Source organism: Pogona vitticeps, chromosome 6, assembly GCF_051106095.1.
Source record: "Pogona vitticeps strain Pit_001003342236 chromosome 6, PviZW2.1, whole genome shotgun sequence".
NCBI lineage: Eukaryota > Metazoa > Chordata > Lepidosauria > Squamata > Agamidae > Pogona > Pogona vitticeps.
In genome coordinates this window covers 66,789,237-66,815,558 of record NC_135788.1, presented here as the reverse complement: position 1 = coordinate 66,815,558, position 26,322 = coordinate 66,789,237, and the positions used below count along the sequence as shown (strand labels likewise).

At 38.6% G+C, this 26,322-nt stretch overlaps 1 protein-coding gene across 1 annotated transcript in view; it reads left to right on the top strand.

Moving 5' to 3' along the window:
- The window catches only part of EEPD1 (endonuclease/exonuclease/phosphatase family domain containing 1), a 61,061-nt gene that overhangs the window by 1,751 nt on the left and 32,988 nt on the right, over nucleotides 1-26,322 (top strand). The window lies entirely within an intron of this gene.

Sequence of the window (26,322 nt, the reverse complement as noted above, 5' to 3'; positions counted from 1 at the left end):
GGCTGTGCTGTCTAGGTATTAATGGGAATTGCAGTCTGACATCTGGTTTGCTCACCCCATCATAGACAAACCTGTTAATCTACAGACCCACTGTCATGTGTTTATAGTCATGCCACCTCTGGACATACTGTAATGATGTTTAATTTAAACCTTATTGATCTCTGTGGAATTTTGTGCAGAATTTTTTCCTTGTTAACAAAAATCACGAACACCACCAAGAAGCAGAAACGACTGTTTTCCAAGTACAGCAGATATTACTAAGGTCTCTCTTCACAGCTTTTGTTATCCCAGAAAAAGCATCCGTTCAGGTTGTCTCAGAAAGAAAATAGCCACCTTACTCAATAGGTTGCTATGTGGTAATTAAGCAGTACTGTTTCTGAAAGCTCTCAGGATCAGCTTTGTCATTAGGTAGAGTTAAGTGGCTGCCTCAGGCAGCGTGCTTTGGGTGGCACTGATGGGTATCAAATTGTTACTAATTTACCTTTCTATTATATTTTTAAATGTTTGTCTGCTTTTCACTGCGAGGGATAGGAAGCAGTGTTTCTGGGTTCTCTGCCTTAAGTGCCAGAATAATTTATGGGTACTGTGCACTTTGATTTCAGTGGTTGGAAGATATCATTTGCTGCTGTACCTCTTGGTTAGATCCTGGTTAGATCCTACTGAATTTCTTCTTCTTTTCATGACTGTTGAACTAAACAGCACAACCATCCTTGAGTTTTTGATTTATGCTTGGGTAATTTAACCTGAAGATCTTAGGAGAGAACAAGGTTCCACTCAGCTGGTGCATTCTGTTCCTGGGGTTTCACTTTTTGGCGGAAACATCTTCATCCAATTTAGATTCAGTTTGTTCCAGTCACATGAAAAAGTGAAAAGTGGGAGTCTAATTAAAAAGTAGAAGGGGCATGTGGCGAAATCCATGTTAATCCCTCCTCCTCCTGTCCACTGTAGCTTCCCTACAATCTGTTTCAAGTGAAAGTGAGCAAGGCTGGGCCCAGTACACTTGAGGAGGTGGGCACATAGGAGAAGGTACATTCAGCACTCCTGTGCCCATTTTGGTCTTTAAACTGGACGCCACCCTGCTTTCTGTATGACCGGGGCAGGGCCATGGTTAATCACACATGTAGTTTGAATCTGAGGTTTAAGTAGCTGTGGACCAAATTCTGTGCACCTGAGAGTCCAAATGGATCAGATTTTTGCATCTTGATAAATGTAAATAATGATTTAATTATGAATCTACACGATAGAGCACTTTACCCACATTGGAGCTATAAAAGCTCCTCCATGCTAACCCATGCCTGGGCTAATTATACACCTGTAGTTTGTGGCCAAATGGCCATGCTGATGTAAACCTTCGCTCCTTTTGTTGACTTACACAGGCCAGCAATATGGCAGCATATCAGTGCTCAACACATGTAAGTGTCTTGATATTTTGTGCATCAACGCTCATGTTTAAATCAGCTGCAAAGTGAATGTATGAGAGCCAATCCATGTTTCCAATCTGAGTTACTTCCTGCAGAATTTAAATTCTCTTAGTAATATTTGAGTCCACAGGTTCAGGGCAAAGACTTCTTTGTCCAGCGGTGAGAATATTGAATGGTCACAGTGAAGCTACTGCAGACATCTTTTCAATTAGCTTAAAAAAAGATGAAGGCAGTGTGCTCCAGGAGCATTGGGAAACTGCCTTATATAAGTCAGAGGATTGGCCAATGTAGTACATTATTTGTTGTACTGATTGGTAGTGGCCATCCAGGGTTTTAGGCAAGGGTCTTTCCCAGTCCTTCCTAGAGATAACAGAATTGAGCCTGCAGTCTTCTACAAATAATGCATGGGCTCTGGCACTGAGCTGTGTCCCTTCTGTGTCCTGAAGTATGCGTTTCTATGGCAAACATTGCTTGAAAACAGTGTGGTGTTCATCCAAAGTCCAGTAAGGGGTGAATTCATTATTCTTGATGTTGAAGTAATGCTGTTTGTCATACATAATTCTTTTTTCTTTTTTTCCATTCCATCATGAAAAGCAAGTTGTCTGTTTTTCCAGTAAAAGCTGGGTTCTGAAGGAGATACTGTACAATTAAAAAAACACACCAGTGATTGCTTTCTCAGTTTCTGGTTGGGAAAAGTATATCGAAAATATGTAGTTGGGTATTTTAGGCTAAAGTGCTTTCAGATTCATAATTGATTATATTATTATTACTAAAGTACTTTTATTTCTATATTTTATTTGTACTTCAACATGCATTTGGATGATGACTGTTGTTCTCATGGCCACCGTGTGGAGGTTCATCTGTTTGCTAGATTATGTTGTAGTGTGTTTTGTTTCGTTCATAAGCCTTATGGAGCAATGAGAAGTTTGTTTGTGTTGGATCAGGAGGAAATAATGAGCAATTGAGACATTTGGTAACGAAGACTGTGCTGCAATCATCTTGTTTTGCAACATAGTGTTGTGTGATCCAAAATGTATGAGAAACCTGTATTACTGTAGAAAGCATACCTGGTTTTGAGAATTGCCCCATAATTTATGGGAAGCTTTGTAAATTGGGAATGACAGATTATGTAAATTGTGAACAAGTTGGGATGTATAGTTATGACACAGTGTAGCACTTTTAGCAACAAACTATTTCCAGGTCCAGTATATATCTACAGCTGTGTGTGTTATTGTGCTTTCAAGTTGAAACCAACCAACAGCAACCATAACAGAGCTTTTAAGGTAAGTGAGATATTTAAGGAGCAGCTTTACCAGTGCCACCCCCTCCCGGGAATTTTCATTGCCAAGGAGGAATTTGAACCCAGTCTCTTGAGCCCGTCTATCTCCTGCACCATGCTGGGTATCTATACCTACAGTTCATTTTGTGATTCTAAATATGGGAACACATGGGACTTGAAATATTTTTAATATTAGTTATATTTCTATCTTACCTTTCTTCCAGTGAGCTCAGGGCACCATATATATTTCTCCAACTTTTCCCATTTATTCTCACAAACACCCTGCATGGTGCGTTAGGCTGAGATAGAATGATTCCTCAGGGAATTTAAGCCCTGGTCTCCTCAGTACTAGTTACATGCGTATAACTACTACATCAGCTTGTTATACCTTGAAAATGCCTTATTTAGAATTACTCTTTCTTATTACAAACATTCATTCAGTTTGTGACGGAGGCCAGTGAATGTGCTTTCAAAAATGTAGTTCCCATTATCCAGTCGAATTTATTCCCAAGTAAACATGTGTGGAATGCAAGTTCTGATCATGTAACTATGCTATCATGGTATCACCTTTCCTGTCCTGTGCCACAAGGTTTAGGTGTAGGAAATAGCTCACACTTGAACTCCCAAGATCTAGAAGACTAACATGTCCTGAAAAAGACAAGCCAGAACTCTTCTATCTGACATTCCAGGTTTTTTTGAACAGGGAAATTCAATATTGAAGCAGAAAACATGCTGTTGAAGTTTGAGATTGTAGGCTTCAGATAGAGATATATAGTCTGTTGCCTCCATGTTTGTCCTAAAGAAGTCACTCAATTGAAATCAGAACAGACTTCCATAAATGGTTGTCCTAAAAGAAGTTGCATCCCAGTCTCTGATAATTATTATTGGGGAGGAAATTATTCTGTTATAACTCAGATGATAAATCAAGCAGCTGCTCATGTTAATTAACTAGAGTTGTTGACTTTTTTACTGGGTTTGTTCCTTTTTACAGAAATTTCCAATGGGCAACACTTCCTGGTGTGGCAGTGAGTGATGGGAGGAGTTTTCCTGTGCTTGTTTTGTGTTATATCAGAAGGTAGTCAAAGGCATGGGCCACATAGACTGTGAAGTTGGCAATCTTCCAATTAAGATAAGCTTCGGATGACAATCAGCAATAGCAGTTGATTCCAATTGCATGACTATGGGCAGTCCTGAACTGGTGTCCTGACACTTCTTGACTCCAGACATATAAATGAGGTGCAAAGATGAATGTTAATATGACTCAGCAAGACTAGATTAGGCCAGTTTCATGTGTAATTTATCAATTTATCTATCATACGTGGGATTTCCCTAAGCTGTTTAATCATATTATCCTCAATTCTAATGCACTTGCCTTCCTGCAAATTCCAGTAAAAGTGATATTTGAGCACCTGTTAATATTGGGATGCACAGCTTGCAGTTCCTGGGTCTCACTTAATCTTTCCACATTTGAGACACTCAGTTGGGTGGCAGGGCAAAAGCTGCCATTCTGATGCTCCTGAACTGTATCAGCCTTCCTTGTATGATGAATTCACCCTTTGCTACTAATGGTGGTAGAGAAGCTGTGACCTCATTGGAAAGATTACTGGAGACTGAGAACTTTCACTTCCACTCCCTCCAGTGCTCACTAGATTTCCCAGAGAGGAAAGGTAAACTTTTTTATAACAACATGGAGAAATGGGGAAGAAAAGAATGCATGCAGGCATACTTATGTATTGAATATGGAAGGAGGAATGTGCAAATTTGTGTGCATGTGCATAGGCAGCCCCTGGCTTCAGAGTCAAGCCTAGGTCCAGTGCACGGGACTGAAAAGGTTTTAAACCAGAGGTTCTCAACCTTGGGTCCCTAGATGTTCTTGGACTACAACGCTCAGAAATTCTGACCAGCACAACTAGTGGTGAAGACTTATGGGAATTTTAGTCCCAGAACATCTGAGGATCTAAGGTTAGGAATTGCTGGTCTAAACCCTAATGTATGTAGACTTGTGTAGCAGACTTTCTTTGTTTTTATTTTAGAAACTTTTGTTGTAACAGTTGGTGCTTGTTCCTAATGCTTATTTGATATGATTACTCTTAGGTTTAACAAGCCGAAGCACATCTTCAAGGCAATTGCTATGCTGAGAATGTGTTACCTTTAGATGGGTTTGTTGGAAGATTCGATTAACTCAGAGCAGCAGGTGAACAAGGGAGAGCTAGACAAGGTGGCTTCTGCACAGTATTTACCTGGAGCCTAGAAAGCCAGACCTCCATGGTCCTTCTCCCCATCTTCTAAAGTGAGGAAAACAAATCCTTCTGATCTTGTCCTGCAGCAGAAGTATTGTAGGATATTTGTTTCCACCCCTTGGTAGATTCCATAATCCAGTTATGTTTCATGTTGTTTGGCACATCAGTTGTGTTAATCCTTTTCAAAAGCTTCTTCTATGCTCTTGAATAAATATTCTAGCTTTTCACAGCCTCCATGCTCTTCTTTTCCCTTCTCCTTTTAATGAATCATTTCCATCTCTTTAAAATTGTGGGTGGCTAGGTTTACTTGATTATTCATTATTTTTATAACTCCAATTACAGTATTTAACTCATAGGAGGTATTGGTGTTCTTGGCTGTAGGGTTTGCAGAATTACTTGAGTCATTAACCTGTAGTAAACCTCTGAACCTCTGGCCTCCTTTGATCATCTTTTCATTCTGGAGATTACTGGGGAATTTAGCTTTGTCTGAGCAGCATATTTTCTGTTTCTTTATACAGCTTGTTCTTTTAACTGGAAACCTTTGTTTATGTCTTCTCCGTGCCTGTGGTTTGCTGAAATTTTTTAAAAGGATGGTCCTCTTATTATGTCACAATCATCAGAAACTGGGACAAACTTGTTAAAGAGAGATGAGGAGTGATTTGGCTAGTGTATGGGGGGGTGTCCCACAACTGTGGTCGCATCTAGACTAGATCTGTTAGGCAAGAGTGAAAAGGCAAAGTCCGGCTATGTCTTGCATTCTCCTGCAGGAAAAAGGTTCCAGCTGTATTTTGAAGATATGAGGAAGCCATGTAGTCTGTCCATGCATTCTGAACTTCCTTTTGCAAGTGTGATGTCTATAAGCTTGTGGGTGTTTTCTTCCTCTAGACTCTCAAGCAAAGCATTATATTCTGTGCGTGGATCTGCACTGAGTGCCTCTTTTCTTCCATCTCCATAATGGTGCTGGTGCAGAAGGAGTCCTATGTGTTGGGACCAAGTGACTCTGCTGCTAGTCCACTAAATAAGTGTTTCAAAACATCTACAAACATTAGATATCTCAGCTGGTTTATTTTTGTATAGTAAGTGCTTGCTAGCTTGGCAGTGCAGGAAGGTGTGGCTGTTTTATTTCTTATCTCTTCCTTTATCTCTGTGTATTTTCCTGGACCCATTCTAATAATACCTTGGAATGCATCCAAAAAAAACTCTGGTGTAATAAAAATACAGGGAAAAACACAGTCTTGAGATAAAAATGGATAGCTACAAAAGTATGCAAAGATGATCCCTGGTTTAGCATCACCTGTGTTCAAGCCAAGGTGTATATTTTGCAACCCCTTCGAATCCAGAATGTATTCAAAATGCATTGTGGGCTTATGAGAAGACAACATTGTCTACACGTCTGCATGATCTTTGAAGACACAGTAAATATTGAGTGGAATAATAGGCACAATTGAGAAGAAAAAAGGCTTTTCTAAAGAGTATAAGATCAGGTCATTAACTAGTGTAATCTGCTCCTTACCTTGGATAAACAATTCTGTGTCCATTTCCAATCTTTTCCAGCTTTTTCAGCATACAGTGACTGAGATTCTCAGGGTGCTATTCAGTGTGCCAAATACTATCCGTGTTTGCCTAGTGAACTTCTTTGTTGCTGCTATTTAAGATATGGCAAGTGAATTACTGGGGCTGCTCATGAATTACTGAGGCTGCAATCTTATATACTGTATACGTATCTGGGAGCAAGTCTCATTGAACTGAACATGACTTCCACCAGAGCAAACAGGTACAGATTATTCTGTATATATTATAGAAATCTCCCCTTGTGAATCAGTGTGCAAAATAGCTTGTATCTTTTTTCCTTAATGTATTTGGATTATTGTGTTTAAGTTTAGATTTTCTTCCTCATCTTTCCTGCCCTTTCACAAAAGATTTTAAATCAAACAATACCTTCTGTTGTCAAGCTAGCCTTGCTTTTTATAATATACCATATGGTCTTACAAAACAATAACACATAATCCTGCACAAGTAAGTGATTGGAAGCAGACTGTGACTAGAATTCCATAACTGGCCTGTTCTAAAATGACTGGTCTTGATCATCATGTTATTCCATGATGGTGGCACCTGAGCAGACTCTTAAAGCTTACAATCCTTGCCTCTCCTGAACTGAAGGTGATTAAGATCAAAGGTGCACCAATCCAATTGCCACAGGAAACAGGATTCTCTTCCTCCCATGTGTGCTGCCTATTCTTAGTCCGCTTCCTTCCTCATTTGGAGACAGGGATTCTCATGGCATATCTCCAATGCCTGAGTACGGCAGATATGTTAATAGTGGTGGGAATAAAGGTACTTGCAAGCATATGCAGAGGAAGGGATTTGTTATTAAGTACAGGACATGGGTGTGTATGATAGCAAATGGTTTGCATGTTCCTCAGAACTGTTTTTGCAGGCCCTTTCCCACCTCTAAAATAATATTGCAATTTAAAAAAAATCCTGCTGAATACCATCTAAAAGAAACAGAAAGGTTTTGCTTCAAAGGCAGTTTAAAAATCAAAATTCAGGACAATGGGAAGATTTGTTTAAAACAAGCTTTGCTTGTTAACCTGAGATAGATCTTGGGGGGGGGGGCAAAATTGTTCCCCAGATAGATTGCCGTCAATCTTTCCTGATCTATGAGAATTATGTTCATCTGATCAAATATAGTACGTGCTTATTATTATGGATGGTTTATGAATCGGGATGGAGATGGCCTCACCCCTAAAATCTCAGGAAATGTGCTCTTGGCAGTGACCCCAAGCTGTCACTGATGCCTCCTATACATTTTCTCAGGAACTTGAGCTAGGTTTGGAATTCTGAAGGGGCATCTTCCGTCTTGCTGCTCAACAGTTTCACACGGAGTTAGGAGAAGTTTGTCTTGTTGGGAACTCCAAGACTGGTGGTCAGGAAGGATTTTTCCTTCCACACTGAGGCTGCCTTGTCTGAAGAAATTCAGGATTTAATGGCTGTGCTGATAATAATGATGGGACAATATATTTGGGCTTTGTACAAAACACTTTACAAGATGACATGTTGGATTGGGAAACAGTAATCTGAGGATTGTGGTGCTGTTGTCATGGACAAATCACAAACCGGTCTTGTTGGATCTTCAGACTGCCTTGCAGCCTCTTCAGCAGCTGATGATCTTTTCTCCAAAGACTAATATATCCAAAGTGTTTTCTTAAGCCCTTAGAGGATAAGTCTGCAACCTTAGTGGCACTCCTTAAAAGGAGAGATTAGTGGAGCATTAGAGAAAGCAGGGAGCTTGAGGGTGGCAAAGTTGGGAGAATGAAGATTCCTGGCAGAATAATACCCAGAAATAAGAGCAGAAAGCATAGGGTGTGGCAAAGAAAAAGATTGAGATAGAAGGGATAATCCTGACTGGCGAGTTGCATCGTCTTAACCTATATTGTTAAATCTCTGGTCTTCCCCACTGTTTTCCCACTATATGTGCCCAGTTCAGTATTGGTCAGTTGCACTGGCCACATAAAATACTGTGTAAGAGCTTTATTTGACTTAATTTTTTTTTGCACTAATGTTACAGGAAATGAAACACCCTTCTAGTTAAAAACAAAACAAAAAACACCTTCCCCCTCCACAACGCTCTACTGATGCTTCATGTTTCTTTAACTACTTACTTTTCTTTGTAAAATATAGTTACGTGTATACTCTTCTTTTGGAGTGTGTTTTTTCAAAGGACATCATTTAGTTTAAAAACATTCCCTAACTCTCCATCCCTTGTATACCTTCTGAATGTTTTCCTTTTCACTGTTGTAGAATTGTGTGTAAGTCTGGACTGCCACCTTTCTGTTCTGGGAACGGATGTGCACCCTATCTCAGCCATGAAGTCCATTCTTTCACCTAATCTTTCCAGCTGTTCCTTTGTAAAAAAAAATTAAGGGGAGATAGGACAGCAGTCTTCTGTGTGAAAAACTATCATGCAGAAGATGGAGTAGAGTAGTTCTCTATAGCTCTAGGAGGCATGTGTGGAAATGACTAGAACTTGCAAACAGGCAGATTTGAGCTGAACATTTGAGTGATATCTGTTTCTGGAAGCATTTAAGCTGAAAAAAGGATGCTGTAGCTTCATGCTGTTTTACAGGTTCTACGTTAAGCACAGAGTTTGGAGAGGTTATTTTAAACTCATCAATTCTGTCTTGACTTCCTAAGCTTTGGTTGAGGGGAATGTATATCAAGTCTACACCTGTCTCTTGTCTTCTGTTTGCCGCCTTTTCCCTTCACTCAGCACTTTTGGCACTTTTGGCATAGTTTGTTTAAACTAGTTTTTCCTGTTACTTTTACTTACTAATTTGACTGGTCTTAAACCATGAAAAGTCCTCTGTTCTAAGATCTTTGTTAGTAACTTGACCGAAACCACTTTTCTATTGTGTATGGGACAAGGAAATGTAGCTTAAGTAGCTCAAGATTGAATATAGTGAGGGTTGGATGAAGGGTAAGCCCTGACTGACTTGCACTGGCACCAGGGAAATGATGTGACTGGCAGTGGCAGTTTGCTCTTAATTAAAGTGTCCCAACTTTGAGTAATTGTCTCTGTGTAGATGTGGTGGCGCTGTGGGATAAATCGCAGAAGCCTGTATTGCAGGGTCAGAAGACCAGCAGTCATAAGATCGAATCCACGCAATGGAGTGAGCTCCCATCGCTTTGTCCCAGCTCCTTGCCAACCTAGCAGTTTGAAAGCATGTAAATGCGAGTAGATAAATAGGTACCAGCTCAGTGGGAAGGTAAAACGGCGTTCCCTAGTCACGCTGACCCCGTGACAACGGAAACTGTCTTCGGACAAATCTATATAAAAGACGCCCCTTAATTTTTAGGGTAATGATTTTAGGAAAAAGTAGCATCTTATAGATGTAAAAATATGGTAACTTTTCCCTCTGCACTTTCAGTGCTGTTTGCATTATGACATCTGGAAATAATATTTAGGATGTTAGTATATAATTGGTTAATTATTGAACAGAAATTGTGGGAGCAGTGCAAGACCATTCATTTCAGTAAGACAGACGACAACTTCCTGAGAAACTGTTTACTTGGACAGCAACCCAGGACAGATCTACTAGAAAATAAGTCCCATTGAACTTGAATGGACCTGGGAAAACATATTTAGAGTTTTATTTCATCTTGTGTGTTTCCGGATGTAATCACAGTAACACCCCCTCTGATTGTGAGCTCAAGAAACAAGTGCCAAAAGGACTAAAGCCAAAATGGCACAAACTGAGTTAGAAGATGGAGGTATCCTTATGCCCAGAGGAGCCTAGATGTTTGCAAAAAATATAATGAAATCAGTTTTAGAAAAAACAAAGAGGTGGCGAGAACTGGCCCAAAGACAATTGGGCATGTTCATTGGCCATGGAATATTGAGTATGCATTGGGGGGAGAAACTGGTGAGGTAGAGGTAGTGTTTAAAAATCAAAATTCAGGACAATGGGGAAGATTTATTTAAAACAAGCCTTGCTTTTCTTGTTTTAAGGGCCTTTTTCACTTTGCTCTCAAAATGTAGTTGCATTTTTTGTTGCAGAAATTTGAAAGGGGTGCAGAGTGTTAACCTGTGATAGATCTGGGGAGGGGCAAAGTTGTTTTTCTGATCAAATATAGAGGTACAGGTAGTGGTGGACTGTCTTGTTTGAATTCCTTAAAGTGTGTAATATAATGGAAAGGAAACCTTACCATATATGGTAGAGTGCTACACCCCAGAGCTGTGCAAAATAGCAAGATACGTATTCCTACCAGCATGGGCGCTCCTTGTCCCAGCTAGGGTTTTCTGGGAACTTAGTCAAGAAAGTTAACTTTACCACTCTCTGCTACAGACATACATTGGTGTGTGCATAATACCCTTTTGTTTGGCTGCTAAATGTTCATCCCTCATGCCTTTACATAATGTGTGAAGAGGGCTAAGTGAATTCTCAATGTTCTATTTTGTTTCATATTCTCAGCCAGGTCCCTAATTCTTCTTCTCTTTGTCTTCTTTCCTCCTTCAGATCTCCTTTTGTTTATATTGATCTTGATAAATTAAGAAATAATTTGTGGTCCAACTATCACTTTTATGATTCACACCGTGTTTTGTTTCTTATGACTGGACAGACGTTTTTACATGTCTCATTCTGTTTATGGAGTTGGCATTGGGAAAAATGGCACTGTAATATAGCCAAGCCATCCTTCTCTGGTCATTTCCACTGAGTTACATTTCCCAATTGCAAATCTAGATACATCTCATAATAAAGCAGATCTTGTTGAATTCAGGGCGACTTGCCGCTAGGTAAATGGTCAGAGGGTTTTTTTTTTAATGCAAACACTTCTCTTTTTTCACTTAACTAGGTGTGACAGCAACAGGCACAGGGCAAGAAAATAGAAGAATGTAAATGTTCCATAGCTAGACCTTTTAAAATCTGAATAACATTTGTCTTCGCTGATGTCTCCGAGGAGCTACTTTGTAAAGAGCGATACAGTACTTTAGGAAGTTCCATGTGCTTTGTTATACAAAGCAAAAGTCATGTACTGTCCTGAATATGTTTATTAAAAAATGTCCCCTGAAGCTTGTTCCTAGTAAGTATTCACTGCAGTACATTGAAGTTATAGTATAGTACTCTGCAAGGAGTGTGTCCTTATGACAACGTTTTGTCTAAAAGTTTCTCCAAGCTTTGGAAATGTTGAGCTGCAGCTCTCCTCAGCCCTAGCCAACATCCCCAGTGGTACAGTCCTCATCCCTCCTTACTCAAGAGAAAATTCCCATTTCATTTGTTAATTTTATATAGTGCCTTTAATTATACACTTTAAAAAAGATTCTTACTGTCATTTGATTTAACTAGGTATAGTTTGAAAGTAATAAATAAAACAAATGTACGAAAAGAAATTTCCCCACTGCAGAATAAATCTAAATGATTGCAGCATAATTTCAGCTGATGCTCCAGGTATTTGTGAGCGTCATTTTATGTTTAAATAGAATTGGAAGCTTTTAACTATATGTTCACTGAAAAAGAAAAAAATGTTAAAGCTATTACATCTGCAGCTGAGTTGGTCACTCTGAAGTGTCATCACAGGAAGACTGCCAATCATATGAAGCTTATTTCTCCTTTTTCTCACATGTCTGTGGTTTGCAGAACAGCAGGCATATGTGCAGTGTTTTTTCCCCTGCCCATACCCCAGGCTGTGTCTGTTCCAGGCACTTCCCACTGTGATTCTGGTCATTGACCTCAGCAGGGCTGGCTGATGATGGTTTAGTGCGTTTCTGCTGAACTCTGAAGTGAGTTGTCATTGTTATTCTGCCTGCAGCTGTTGTTGATTTAGAAAAAAATTGTGTGTGTGTGTTTATTTATTTAACAAATAGTGACACATCCACTCCTATTGTCTTGACTCCTGAATTCCAAGTTTTTTTTTAATAGAAACATCTGGCTCTTGCTTTAGATTAGGGAAGGATAATTGTGACCTTCCAGATATTTTAATGCTTTGGCTTAAAATCCAGTTCAGTCCTAGCCAGCAGCGGTGAGGGAGGTGTAGTGCACAACCGTCTGAAGGGCCATACCCGGCTCTTCTTTAGAAGCAAGCTCTATTTATTTCAAAATCTCATGTATTTTCATTGAAAATCATCTCTTTTGAACTTTGAAAGATGGCCTTCAGTTACCCACACATTTTTATTAATTTGATTAAATTTGATATGGTCTAGTATTTAAATTCATCTTTTCCCTCCTCGTTTTTTTCTCCTAAAACAAACAGTTTTAGACAGTGGCAGTAATTCTAGTTTAAAAAGGGTGGGTAACAGTTGGCTAAGAAGTTCCCTTGAATTCTAAACAAGGAAGTCGAGAGTTGTGACACAGAGCTATCATGGAGGAGTGAAAATATCTTCTCTGAATAATCAGAAGGATGTTGCAGTGAGAAATGATCAAGCATTTAATTTCATTTCTATAAGCACCCTTTGGATAGTTATGGGGTAATCCTCTTAAACTGATCAGAAATAGTTACTGGGGAAAGTAATATTTAACATCCTTGGTTTCTTGCTGCTCAGATGAACACATGGCACCTTTCACTACATAAAAAATAGTACTGTACATGCATTGCCAGAATCAAGCCAAATCACCAAATCACCTCCAAGTAAGTGTGGTCACCCACAGTGCTGGCTGGGGATTCTGGGAATTATAATCCAAAAGGTTATCTGTTCTGTACTAGCTCAGTGGTTTAGGTCTCTGGCTCTAGAACCAGAGCTTGGGAGTTCAATTCCCCACTGTGCCTCCTTGACAGGGGCTGGACTTGATGATCCATTGGGTCCCTTCCAGCTCTTCAGTTCAAAGTTGTTGTTGTTGTTGTTGTTGGTGGTTGTTAAAAACACCAGGCAAAGTCAAAATTTTAAAAACATTGACTGGTATTATATAACAGATACATATTTGAACCAAAACCTGAAGTATCTGTTAAATATTGGTGCAGTGTGTATGTTTTTCCTAATACTGTTTTTTTTTGTAGCTCTGATGATGTGATTTCTGAGATCTGCAACTGCTTATAGTACTGTGTGAAGTTTCTTGATCTTGTTCCCAAAGCCACAATGACTATGGGGGCCACTGGTGTGTTTCTTCCACAAGTGAGATGTTTGATTTCCAGGTCTCTGTACTTTGTTAGTTTTTCCAATTTTTTATTTTCAACTCTAGCAACCCCTGGAATTGCAATGTCAGTGATCCAGGCATTTCTTTGTTCTACAGTATTACTACTATGCCTGGTGTGTTCTGTTCAAGGTATCTATCAGATTGTATCTGGAAATCCCACAAAATCTTGACTTCCTCATTTTCTGACACCTTCTCTACCTGATGTTCCCACAGATTTTTGGAGGCTGGCAAGTTATTATTTTTTCCCTAATGACCAGTGCACTAATTTTGCTTCTCTATCATGTCTAACTTTGTGATCTGTTTGTGCAATCTTTGGACATTAACAGATAAGGTGTGACACAGTTTCATCTTTTTCTCAGCAGAGTCGACATTTGCTGTTAGCACTAATTCCTTGGATCTTAGCATTCATCATGTTGGTTTGGAGTGCTTGTTCTTGTGCAGCAGAAATCAAGCCTTTGGTTTCTTTCTTAAGAGTCCCTGGTTTTAGCCATGTCTGTGTTGAATTATGATCATGCTTTCCTTCAATATTTCTCAGGTGTTGTCCATGTAGTACTATATTTTTCAAGCTGTTTAATTTATTTTCAAATTGTTGTTTCTTATATTGAGCCTTTGTTTCTGTTGTTTTCAAAATATTCTCCATTTTCACTGCCTTAAGTAATTTTTCTCTGGGTATTGATATAATCATTTAGGCTTCTTGTTTACTTCTCTACTACCTGCTGTATTTGCAGTAATCCAAGGTCTTCATTTTTTCATGGTAAATATAATCTGTCAACATCACTTTTTGGATGTAGTACATGATACATGTTCATTAGTTTCTGTGTATTTTTATTCAGTTCTTCAAATTTATTTTGAGTCCAACCTGTTATTCCAGCTGGATTCCTAAGTACTGGAACTGTCCATGTGTTTATGGCTTTGATTGTATTTTCACTTCTTAATTTTGATTTTAAGGTTTTTCACAGTCATTTGATACATTCCCTTTCTGTCAGTTGTTAAACTTTTCTGTTGTGGTGGTGGTTAATTTCTCTTCTTCCCTATCGTGTCCTGATCCCCTCTCTTTCTCCTGGTTCTTGGGCCAGTGTGACCATGTAGCATATATGGGCAGTTGCATATATGGGCATTTGGGCCCAGTGCCCTGGCAACAACTATTCTCCTTACAGTGTATTTCCTACCCTCCCTTTAAAATAATATTTTGCTCATCATTGGCTAGACAGACATCTGCTGTTTTAATATTCCATAATGATCCCAGCATAACTTTAGCATTGTGGGAAATAAATGGTGGGTATCCTGTGCCAGTCAGAATATCACCAAGACATCTAGGAGTGCGAGGGATAACAATGTAATGGAAACCCTGTTGGAGGGCCATATGTCAGGGGCCCCTTGGAGCTGGAACTAGTCTTGCCTACTTTGCCTAACTGTAGTTTGCTGTAATCACCATAGTTTACCTTCAAACCATGGTTTACAAACCCATTTCAGCACAGAGATGGGAAACATTCCTCTTTTGGTTGTCGTTTTAGAATAGGTAGCCATGTTAGTCTCTGCCAGCATATCAGACCAAAAAGAAAAGATTTTTTTTTAAAATTAAGAAAACAAAAATGTGGCACCTTAAAGACTAACTACTATATTTTATTGTGAGCTTTTGTGGACAAATCCACTTTGCTCAAGAAATGGACTTGTCCATGAAAGCTTATACTAAAATAAAGTAGCTAATTTTTAAGGTGTCACAACATTTTTGTTGTATTTTTAATTAATTTATTATTATTATTATTATTATTATTATTATTATTATTATTATTATTATTATTATTATTATTATTATTATTATTATTATTATTATTATTATTATTATTATTATTATTATTATTATTATTATTATTATTATTGCCTGATACTCTTCTTTTGGGACTACTTCCTGCTAAACATGGGCCAGCATGGCTGCTGTTTTGCCAGGTGGGGAATTCTGGGAGAGGTAGCCCAAAACCAATGCTTCTCATTTCTGTTTGAAATAATAGATTAGGGGCCAGCTAGGATTAGTATTAACTGTAGTGTGCCTGGTTTGGCGCTCACAGCAAACTGAGCTTAGGTAAACTAGACAAGGCAGGAGGGATCAACATGCAGAAACAAACAAACAGACAAAGCAAAATGATATTTTGTTGTTCATAGTCCTCCAAAAGGTGGATTGAGGGATTTCTACAGTAAAATATGCATTGTTCCTACACTCCATTGGCAATTAACTAATGAACACTGAGATTTAGATGTCACTGTAGCTCCCCTTCAGTCTTAAGCAACATTTAATAAGGGGTTCCATGACTTCAGCCGTACCATTAAGGACTTATTGATTTGCCAATCTTCTAATATGATAGGTAATAATTTTGCCTCTTACCAGCTAAAATCCTATTGTGTAGTGTAGTAAATCACAACTAGAATAGGCCCATTTGAATCATTGGAACTTATGAAGGAGTTGACTTACCAAATCCCCATTGACTCAGTGGCCCTATTCTAGTTGCAGCTTACTGTGCTCCTGTTATGGGATTTCAGCTGCTGTGTATATTGTTTCCATAGTTTTCTGACTTGTAGCTTTTTTGTGTGTTTTTGAAATGTGTGTTTTTGTTATTACATTAGATACTTGGAGCCCTTGACTATGTAGTAGGAAAAAAATAAGATGTTAAGTATATGCATAAAGTAAGAGATAGCTAGAGAGTTCATTGGCAGATTTGATATCTTAAGTACCTCCAGCTCTTATGTAATTAACTTCAAATGGCAATAAGCTTGAATGTGAATGTCAGAAGCAAAGTTCCAAGAATAGGTGACATGCTTAGGTTTATTGACAATCTGTGAGTGTGCACACGATCCCATATGAATTGAATTTGGTGGCATCAGTTGATTGAAGTTTTAAATAAGAAGCAAATACAGGAGACTAAAAGAGCTCCTTAAACTTTGCTTTCCCTTCTATCTATTTGATCAAAAATTCTCCCACCTCCAGATGCTTTCATAGCCTCAGGAGAAGATAAACCTCCAAAACATGCTAGTCTCATACTCCCGATTGTAATCTCCAGTGATTGCTTTTCATTTAAAATTGTACTAAGGTTAGTTGACCAATGACATCAGTGTAAGAAAACTACCTGTGCTTGTAGGAGGAGGGAAGAACAGGTTGCAATTTGACTAGGTTCCTACCATAAAATGCTTAACATTTCAGCTGTACAGATTGGTCCATTTTCAGCATTTACAAACCAATTCTGTTTTAAAAGCCGCTGTCCTTCTGCTTACACTGAAATGTATGCCTGGCTTCCAGGCAGCATGGAATATTTTGGTTTTGGCTGTAAGGCAAAGAAACTTTATAGCGTGCTGTTACTTAACAGCATACGAAAATAGCTCAGAGATTATAGTTGATTCTTTGGATCCACTGGCTCAATTCTGGCAGATTTATTTTTATTTTTAAAGCATGGAATTCAGAGTGTGAATCCTTAGGAAAATACTGTTAGATGTGGGTAGTGCAACAGTGAAGCATTGCCTATTTTCCCTGGAAACCAAGGTGTAAGAAAACCTACGTAGCTGATTTGTGTCATCTCTCTTTGCAAATTATTTCTTCCCAAGTTTCTTCAAGAGTATGATGCTGTGTTGGTTTCATGTCTGGTTAAAAAAAACACCAATAGACCCAAGGATGTGCCTTTGAATAGTCTGATTGTAATTTGGGGAAAACATTCATCTTAATGAAACCAACTATAATGTAGTTACATGACAAAGTTAGGAAGGGTAAGGTTGCCATATTTTGTTATCAGGGCTTTAATAATGTCACACACATAAAAAAGAGAAAACCAAGAGATAGAGCTTCTTTGCTTTCCTAAGGTGCTGACATAACAGAGGACAAGGCTTAGTACAATTTTAAATGAAAAGCACTTACTGGAGATCACTATGTGTAACAGTTCTGAAGGAGATGTATTTCAGAAGAGGCAGCATTTATGATAAGCACCACTTGCTGAAATTTCCTCTTTTACATATCATCATCATCATCATCATCATCATCATCATCATCATCATCATCATCATCATCATCATCATCATCATCATCATCTTAGAAGAGTTCTTACTTCTTTTTCATGTGTTAGCCTTAACATACTGTGTCACATGCAGTGTCTTGAGACTGTCTTTGGACAGTTCTTTTGTTTTTCTTTGTGAGTACTGATACCTAGTCATGGGGTAGTACAAAATCAGGCATTATTCCCTGACAATAGTGGCAGTTATTGCATGTAGCCCCACCCTGGCCCTGGCATCTTTCCCTCTCTCCTTCCTTGCCTCAAGGCTCACAGATAAACCTCTGTGGTACCCCTAGGCCAGTGATGGTGAACCTTTTTGAGTCCAAGTGCCCAAACTGCAACACAAAACCAAATTATTTCTTTTGAAGTGCCAACACTGCAATTAAACCTGAATACTGTACTGAGGTTTTAGTTTAGGAAAAAAAAAAACCTCATACAGTTGTCTGAACTAATCAACACATTTTCTCTTCAAATAAATACCCAGTAACAGAGCTTTCAATGATACAAACACCTTTTTATTGAAAAAAACCCATCAACTCTAGTAAATGGAAAAAATGATTAAAGTAATACATTGTACACATGGCCTGAAGCCAGGTAATTTGTACAAACTTTTAAAATAATTCTGTGCATGTATTTTTTGGATAAGAGATACTCAACTTGTAATATTATATGCCAGACTGAAATTGTATGGGGCAAGCCTTACTCCAGGTCCTTTCCCTGCTTATACAGGTGTTGGATTAGTAAAAGTTAAAAAGTCAACCTGTATTAGTATGAGCGAGATAAACAAGAAAACTAAACTTGCTTATCACACTTTAAGCAACTCCTAAACTAGTGTCTTGGATTGCAAACACTACATTAGGTAAAGGTTTGGATTTGGCATGCTTTTGCACAATTTATGTGATTTTTGATGTTGTATGCATGCTGATCATTTGTCAAACGTCAGCTCATACGGAATTAGTTTGAGAGAAACACATGCAGCACTCAGGTAATCAGTCTGTTTCTGGTATCAGATTTGATGTAATTCAAAGCTGAAAACTGCTGCTCACAAGCATAAAATGACCCAAAGAAAGAAAGAAGAGCAATTCCAAGTGCTTTCACTGACTTAACATTATTTGTCAGAGAATTCCACACTTTAAGGATTTCATTTTCAGAACTACCGACTGTGCTGTCCTTTGTCATCCCTTCGCACTCTGTCTTCTCCAGTGTTGCGTGCAGGTCATAAAATATGGAAGGTTTAGAAATTCTCTAAGATGCTGAGGAGACTCAGTAAATAGGATTGCTTCTACATGATCCCCAAATACTGTGAAATTTAGTGCTGGTAAATTCAGACAAGGAGAGGGATTCCTTGGTAGCATGTTTGCCTCTAGTAGATACCACCACACTTCAGAAATTGGTGTTGCCAAGGAATGGGTCTCTGGTGAAGATCTTAACAACTGGCCTGGTTTATATAGGAGTTGTACAAATAATGCAGCCCTAGATGTTCACACTTCAGCAGCTGAAACGAGTATAACCAAGTTTAAATGCTTATTTCATTTTATAGTAATTTGTCCAGATTTTCTTTTTTCCGTCTTAAAAATGATGCCAATATAAAGAATGCTTCCAGATCCCCTGATATTAGACACTATATGAATGGGAATAAAGCTGGAATATTACTTCATTTCCCCAGTTGTGCTGTCACATACTACAGAGTGAACTGATCTGTGTTGAAAGAAGATTGATTGTACAGTATTTGAAGTTTTGAATGGCTTTATAAGCCAAGAATAGTGGAGAAGTTATTCTCTGTAAGTCATATAGCTTCAGTACCTTTTTTTTCCCAATAACACTGTAGCATAAACTGTCTTTACAAGAATTGTGCAGTTTTTCATTAAAACACATAATTTACACCCTAAGCATCCTAATCATAGTTATTGATTTCAGATATAGAATTGTATGATATTGTAAAAGACATACATGCATGGAACAATGAAATAATTATCCCTCTGAGTACAGTACCACACATAGTAATTAATGTGAAACATTATGGTAAAAAACAGCCAACCAAAATACATTGTAGTCCTCATTCAAAATCAATAAACTAAAGATGGGCAACATTTTTATTTCTTTTATTGCCAATTGTTCCAGGTAGACATGGGATTTTTGTATTCATATTCCCTTGGGATATGAATACGAAACTCGGTAGTTCTGAGAGTTTTAGCCCTCAAAATATCGATTTAAAGATTTTTCTCTGACCTTCTAAAATGGTCACAGTTTTAAAAATCCAAAGGCATATGCATATATCTCAGAGAGGCAATGGGCTCAAAACCTCACGAGCAGTCCACCCCTCTTTACTGCTGTGGCTTCTGTAGGCGCTGCATTGGAGAAAGATGATCCATATGCTGGTGCCCTAATCCTGCCTGCCACAGTTGTGCTTTTTTCCCCCTTCCAATTTAGAGTCAGAGTCACAGGTACTATTAAGTGATGTCAGCGGGACTTATATACAGGGGCCTTGTACATTTTCTGCCAACACTTAAATCTTAGCTTGTTTTTTTAATGGCTTAGTACATCACCAGGCATTTCTCTGAAACCCTTACCTTGAAGAGCCTCATGGCACAGTGGTTAAACCACTGTACTGCAGCCAAAACTGTGCTCACAACCTGGAGTTCAATCCCAGGTAGCAGCTCAAGGTTGACTCAGCCTTCTATCCTCCCGAGGTCGGTAAAATGAGTACCCAGCTTGCTGGGGGGGGCGGCCAATGTGTAGCCTGCATAATTAACTTGTAAACTGCCCAGAGAGTGCTTGAAGCACTATGGGGCAGTATATAAGCAGCATGCTTTGCTTTGCTTCCTTTCTCCCCCATGAGTTTTTTTTCTGACGGTATTAATCTTGCATTAATATTGTCTCCTGAAAATTCTTTTGAAACTTTTTCCTGGAACAGTGATTACTGGCAATTAACTCCCCACCACTACCATCCTTGCACGATACGATAAAAACAAGAGCAGAAAGAAACAAGTCAAACATAACAGAATTTCTGCTTTATGTGCTCTTGAAGATTGCAGCAGCATCGATGTGGATAATGATATGCCTGCAGTGGAGGTGTCTTGTAGTTTTTCACAGTCACTATACAAGTCAGAAAAGGAAGAAATCCAATATCCAATCCCCCTTGAGTGTACCTAATTGTAATCCTCACAATTAAATCACATGCTTGGTGGAGAAAGATGGGGTGTATATTGTGTTATCCTTGCTAGTAAGTGCACAAATCAGTTCTTTGCAACAGATATATTAGCAGTTTGCTTCCCCATCCACGCTATTATGCTTCTTTCTGATATACTAGGAAGAAAACACAGAGTCATTTTTCATCTTAACAACATCTTCCTGTCTTAATAACCTGGAAGGAGTTCTTAACTCTTGACCAGCTAATCAATATTTCTTTATTGCAGAACAAAAAACAGTGTGCCATCTTACTGTGTATTCAATGTCAAAAATAGCATATAAAAATTTCATGATCTACAGCATAATGTACTAGTTTAAAAACCATTAAAGCAGCCAATAACAGAGAAGGGTTGCACTGGTTCTGAACAACGTGTACTGATTGCCTGTTGGTGTCCAAGTCCAGTTCAGGTGGCTACTGTTGTTTTTTAAAACCCTAAGCACTAGTGACTTAGATATCTAAAGGATCCACCTCTTCCTACATGTGATTTAATATCACCAGCAGAGGCTCTTCTGTAGGTATTATCTGTCAGCAAGAGAAGGGCCTTCTCAACTGTGGCACCTGATTTATATCTGCTGGTTGGTTGCTGTTGATGATCTCTAGGGTAAACAGCCTCCAGGAGTCAGCTTCTGTTGTTGCCATATTTGTTGTTGTGGCAGCAATGGCAGAAAATAAGTGGGGTTTCCCCTTTAAAACAAAGAATGTGTTCTCTATGTACCTTGTTAAGAGGGGGAAATCACACTTCAGGGAAATTTAGAAGTTGTGTGTGTGTGTGTGTGTGTGTGTTTATCTCTCTGTGTATATTGAGTACATCTCTTGCTTTAAAGGGAAAAAAGTGGTGCATCAAATTTGATGGTGGAAGGGACTGGGGACTTTCCACAAAATTTCTAGATGGCTGCATATGACCCATAATTCTATGTTTTTGATGTTGTTGCAATTTATTTTTACTGTATTTGTGCCTCACTTTGGTACCTATGAGGATGAAGAGTCATTAAATGTTTTCTAATAAATACATTTTGGATGACTTCTTATCTGTCCTCTCTGGATTAAGCCTCCTTTGTAGTTCATTGCCTTACTAGTTGAATATTAACCTTTATTACAATCAGTTTTCCTAGGATATATCATTGACGTATTCCCAATTAAATATATACAGGATTCCAGCTATGGACTGAGATTTTGAGTTCAGCATTGCACCTAGGCCCCCCCCCCAACACTTTGATTTGCTTAACATCTCTATTACAATCATAAGAATGTTGTGATAGAGTGAGAACACAAAATTATGTTATTTTATGTGAACAATTCCTCACCCCTACTCTAAATGAGAAATCCAGGTCTAAGCGATTTTAGTCAGTGTAGGGAAAAACTCCTTCCTAATTTTTAATTATATGACTTGCTTTCCCTGTTGCTATATTTTGAAACAACTCTTTCTGGTGAGATTTTGACATGAACAGAGTGTGAGTTCACCCATCATCACCAAGCCCACACATGCAAACATTGTGTGTCTCTTAAGTTGCAGCAATAAAGGAGCTGTGAATTCTTGTCTCTTCTATATTAAATATTTGCAATCCAAGCTTATTTTTCCTTTATACTTTTATAAGAAGCAGAAAATTTTCTTTTGAGGCATTTCTTTAGTTAATAACGAGGCAATGAGAATAAATGTTTTATTTAAAACAGTAAATTGCTGGGCAACTAAGGACACTGCTACAGTGTTGAATTAAATTGGGAGCTGCTTCAGTTTTTTAGAAATCAATACTGTATAATGTCACATGGTTTTTCAGTTGGTGTGTATGTCCTCATGGAAGATGGCCTAGGAAGACCTCCTGCACCCCCATGTCTTACCTCTATATAGATGGGGGAGGGTGAGTCTATCCCAGCTTTCCACCAGGTGAAGGCTCCTCTCAGGCTCGGGGTTGAGGAGGGTGGGGAAGTTGTGGTGGTTCCTCCTTTCTATGAAGACCATCCACCCTGCTTTCTCTAACTGCCAGGAGCTCTTCAGAGCCAAGAGGGAAGGCACCATCCTGCATTCCAGTGAGGAAGAGTTTCCAAAAAGTGACCACATTGGATTCATTGATTGCATCAATCAAGGGAGGAGAGCAGAGTAGGTTCCCAGCAAGACATGAAGCTACCTGTGCTCCATGGCAGAGGAGGAAGCTTCAGAGCTCCATTTGCTGGTGTGATGGAGAAGGATGGGAGAGCAAGACTTGTGAGTTTTAGTGCAGATGTCAGAGTGAGAGCATCAGCCAGTCCCCTGTTTTTTGGGTGTTTTTTTAATAATCAGTTTTTAAATATAAGTTTTGAACTGGCATAGCACTAGATTGATGTAGCGCTGAAATAAAAGCAGGTGAGGTGGGGGGAAGAGGAATTGTTCAGATTGCAGGATATCCTGCAGTCCATAACCTGTTGTACTTGGCATCCAAAACTTGGCAAACCCTGCATATCTCCACAGACACTATTTACTCCAACACAGGTGATCACACATGCTAAATCAAGTTCTAAAAAATCATGACCAGAATTTATTTAAAATAAATACTCACATGGGTATTTAAAAAAAAAAAACTTGCTTTCCAGCTGAAAAAATGTACACTTGGTTCTATGTTGTGTAGTTGGGGATTTTTAAATTGCTTTCCAGCATGCCAAACCCAATGCAAAAACAGGAGTACTCTGATGTGTAGTTGAGTCCTCAAATTAAAAAAAAAAAAGGAAATCAAATTTCTTATGTGCAGTTTCAATAGAAATTCTGGCATGGAATTTAGAGTGGATCCAGTTAATAACTGAAACAGACATTGGTTGAAATCCTGTTATGTAGTTATATGAAAGGCATACCTTAGTGACAAATTGCTATAAGTTTAAAATGGTCATCCAAACATTTCTAGTCTGCTCTGTATCGACAGCTTTCAGGGTGGGATACAACCAGCAAGGTCACATTAGAAGAAACGAATACAGTTGAATATTTTAAAACAATGAAAACATTTTAAAACCCTAACAAATAGCATGATTGATTAAAGCATATAGAAGGATTGATGATCAATAATAGTTCAATATTCAAGTGAACATATAGATTTAAACATGGAAATACGCGCAGTATTAGAGGCAGTCACATATCCAAGGGGAGGACATTCCATAACTGAGGAGCTGCAGCTGAGAAAGAACTCCTCTGGATCTCTGTACATTGTACCATTCTCAATAGCGGGGCACAGAGGAGGGCTTCCCTAGGAGATCTGAATGATCGACCAAGTATGTATGGATACAGAAGATGCTATGAGAACCTTTTTTTTGCTGAAGAGTAAAGTAAAAATTCATTAAACAAATAAATGTCCTACTTCTTGCCAGACCAGTTTGGCAGTAGTTGAGAAGTATACATAGACCCAAGCTAGCTAGCTGTGGCATGCATTCTAAAAACAGTGGTAGTAAATGCTGTAGAGGAAAAGTTACTAGAAGGAGGGGCAGGCGGGTTGGTGCTTACCAGAAAAACAGAAGCTCTGGTAAGTCAGAAGAATTGTATTCATGGTGCTCCCTGAAAACTTTTAGCAAAGTCTTATATTTCCAGCAAATAGGACGTCTGTTTGGATTTTTGCCGGTGTTTAAGTTACTTGAGCTCAATGACCTTGCTCTTACAAAGTTCATGCTGGTCAGAATACACTCCTCAGGGAGTTTCTACAGTTGTGTGTGATAAATCATGAGAAGGGCAAAGGGGAAGAAGAAATACCAAGTCTGCTGTAATATGCAAAATTTATTTATTTATTTAACTAGAAACATGTAGTATGTGTCTGCCATTTTAACCGTATTCTAAATTAATTTGGAATTTCAGGTGAAAAGCAGAGTTAAGGCTTTAGAATGAACATTTTTTCCCTGAAAGGGGGTGGATAATTATTCAGGTCAACATGCAGTGGGTCCTGCTGGATAACAGAAGACAGATGGGTTTGTAAGTATGTATGACTAGTCTGGATATATAACTGGACTAGTTTTGGCAAAATATGTGTATTATTAGGAAGTCCGATGTTCTAACAGTGCCATTCTGTGCATGCCTTCCTACTCATAAATAACCCATACTGAAGAGTATTTCAGTAAGTCCTACTTCTAGGTTAAGTGTTCTTGGATTGCAGGTTCCCAATGGGTGCAAGTCATCTTCACCAAGTCTAGCAATGGAGCTCTCATTATAATAATCTTTCACACCCAGCTCCTCAAGTGTAACCTTAGGAAGGTCAGTACAAGTGGACCCTCTACTTACAGAATTAATCCGCATTGGAACGGTGGCTGCAGGTCAGAAAGTCTGTAGGTCGAGTCTCCATTGACCTACAATGCATTGAAAACTGATTAATCCCATAACTGGCTGTTTTTGTTCTGTTTTTGTTCCATTTTGGTTTTTTTCTGATCTGTAGGTCGATTCTCAGGCTGCAAGTCGAACTTAAATTTTTCAGCCAGAGAAGTCTGTAACTCGAAAAGTCTGTAAGTCGAGGGTCTGCTGTAATAAAACAATGAGGAAACTCTTTAGGCACATATGAACAGGCTCTGTAGCTCCCTCTACTCATTTCTTCGTAAATTACATGTTAAGAACCCTCACCAGGTTTCAGTTTATGATACATAAACAATTTACAACTGAAATATGAGAAATGATGTATTGTGTGCATTTGTATTAAAAACACCAGCTGTTTTTTTCTTTATCCTTCTAAAGAAGGAGTGGGACACTGTGGTTCTCCAAATATTGCTGGACTGCCATTTTCACCAGCTTTAAGGATCATAACCTACAGAAAGGGATCAGAGAGATGCAATCGAAGAACAATCCTCAGTTGAGATCATAGATCTTTTGTTCCACCCAGGGCTGAGAGATGAGCTGGATCTCCTCCACATTAGTCACAATCAGTCATATCATATGTATAAATACATGACATGTGCTTGATCAATTGCTTTTAGTCATGTGAATAGTTGTTGTGCTCACTTGATCCGTGTGCCTCACTTGTAAATTGCATGTGCAGAGCAGGAATTCTGACACATCTGCCTCTGACAAGCAGGAGGTAAAGATGTTCTACTTTGGTGAGTAGTTGTAGGATGTACCCAGAACGTGTCCGTTTGCCATTTCTCTGATTGCGGATAAGCCATGCCATGTGTCCAAGGAAATGTACATGGAACTGTCAGATGAAACAGATGATAAAGCTACTCTAGATTTCCCTGCCTTTGACTGCAGTTGTAGAGGAGGAAAGGGGTTGTAGAGTTGAATACCTTTCCCCACATATGTTCACCCATCCCCATGAAATAAAATCTGGCCAATAAAAAAGCAGCCTGTTAAAAGAAAAAAATCATAAGCACATGAATTGTTTTATGAGAATTGGTCTAGCCTGAGTGGAGTTGGGGAAAATATTTGTTACAGTACTTAAACCTGTGTACTATGGAAACACATTTTCAGTGTTTTGGGTTTTTTAAATGATGTTTTTATTGCTGAATATTCAGTGTTGTATTTCTATATGATTGTATGGATATAATTTACATTTTTGGAGTAAACTGCTTCCAATTTTTTTATGTTGGGAAGTGAAGCAAAACAA